Raw genomic sequence first — 2,227 nt, 5'->3', positions numbered from 1 at the left:
AAAGAAAAAATGGGGTAAAATATTTCCTATAAGGACAGAATTTACTTGTTGCATACATACATATGTTATTAGCAACAAGGCAACAAAGATTGCAAAAGCATAAGGAATCAGTCTATGATATGCTTTAGTGCAATAGGATCTACTTAATTATCTATTAAATAAATAATGAATTAAGGAGGCAAATTTCTACATATTTCAGGTTGACCTTCCATTTCAAAGGAAATGGCCAAATAGTGCCAATGTGATGCAGGTAATAACTCTTACCTCTATGCCCACTAAAAATAAAAGGCAATGAATTAAGGACAAATATCAACCAGAACGGGTTCTGAATAATGGGTCCTATTGCCTTACTAAGGAAAAGTCTCATCTTTAAAATACATTTCCAATCCCATTAAATAATATTCAGTATAAGCTATCATGGCTTTGTCTTGTGCTGCACACACAGCCTCACATAATGGAAGGCCATATGTATGTGCGGGCAGGAACTCAGGAAAACAGCCAACAGCAGGATTAGGTGTCCTTGCTTCAGTCTCTCTTCCTCATCAGTTTAAAAGAATATAGATCAGTTTAATGAAGATAGATCTATTCTATTTCTTGTAGGTTGAATGTGTCCCCCCAAAGATAAATTGAAGTCTTAATCCCCAGGACCTATGAAGGAAATAGTATCTTTGCAGAGATAATCAAGATGTAAATTAGAATGAAGTCATGCAGAGAGTGGGGTGAGCAATGATGTGAAATGACTGGTGTCCTATAAGAAGAGCGGGAGACACACACAGAGAGGACACACAGAGAAGACCGTATGATGACAGAGGGGGAGACTGGAGTGATTGATCTACAAGCCTGGGATTGCCTGGACACACACACTTAAGAGAAAGCATGGGATAGATTCTTCCAGAGAGAACATGGCCTGCCAACACCTTGGCTTCAAACTTCTAGCCCCTAGAACTATGAGAGAATAAATTTCTTGATTTCAAGCCACCAGTTTGTGATACTTCACTACCTCAGCCCTAGCTCTTTATTCTTCGCAGAGAGCAGTCACAGCATGGCTGGGTGGCAGGTGTGGATCTGAGCAGTTTTAATTTTCTAAAATCCTAACCACAAGTCAGGGGTTTAGAGGACTGAAATCACTTGTGCTCAGATCACATGAGCAACAGGTGCTCAGGTAAAACTGTATACATTTAGGGTCCCACAATGCAGGCCCCAGATGGGTCCAGGGGCAAATGGAGTTTTCCTCATCTTGAGGGTCGAGAGCCAGCTCTGTCTCCGTGAGGAGGACATTCATTCAATCTGCTGATGGCTGATTTTTACAGAAACATCCAGCACGCTTGCCTTCATCTCCCTCCTCCTTCCTTTGCAATTCTGGCTGCCAGGAATTCCGCCTCAGTGCCCACTCTCTCTCCAGTCAAGAGTAAATGAATCTCAAGTTATGGGGCTTTGAAATATCCGTGCTAAATGAACGCACGTCCTGTTTAAATCCGTGATATGTTACCTCGGCTTATTTGGATTTAGGAAATGCTCAATCATCCTGTTGACTCAGCGCCTAAAATAAGAGGCAGATGCCAGGCCCTTACGCAAAAGGGACTCCCTTGGCAGCGCGCCGCTTGCGCTTCGCCACAGTCCCGCTAGATGGAGCTCCACTTAAGGTTGGGCCGAGGTCCTTGCACTTTGCTTCAGTATCCAGCAATTACAGGAGCAAAATCCCAGCTGAGTGAGAAGCTGGAGAAAGCAGCTTTAGAAGATGTTTACCCTCGACATTCAACTTAATCTTCAGATTAAACAGAACCTCCCACTGCCTCCCTCACTAACAGCCTCAGCTATGACCTGTTCCTTCTACCTCTCTCCTTCAAGATGAAGAAAGGACTTTCATGATAAACGCGACCAAACCATAAAATCAGATGGCAATAAGGAAAATAAATGTTTATGCCCACACAAGAAAAAAAACAAAATTAAATTCAAGTAGGGGGGAGAGGGAGAAGGAAAGGGGGGGGAAGAGAAAGGGGAGGAAGAGGGGGAGGGGAGAGCTGGATTTGTGTGCTCTCACCCGGGGTAGGATGTAGGCCATAGAGCACACCTCCTGGGTGAAGGGCTTAACTGCAACTTGGGCTTTAGCTAACAAACACAAACAGTGGAATCTGTGCTGTCCGATGTGGTAGCCAGTAGCCACGTGTGCCTATTGAGCACTTGAGAGGTGGCTGGTGGAACTAAGAAAATGAGGTTTTAATTTTAT

Source organism: Otolemur garnettii, unplaced genomic scaffold, assembly GCF_000181295.1.
Source record: "Otolemur garnettii isolate 467f Iridium unplaced genomic scaffold, OtoGar3 scaffold00027, whole genome shotgun sequence".
Taxonomy (NCBI): Eukaryota; Metazoa; Chordata; class Mammalia; order Primates; family Galagidae; genus Otolemur; species Otolemur garnettii.
Note: the sequence above shows the minus strand (reverse complement) of the source record.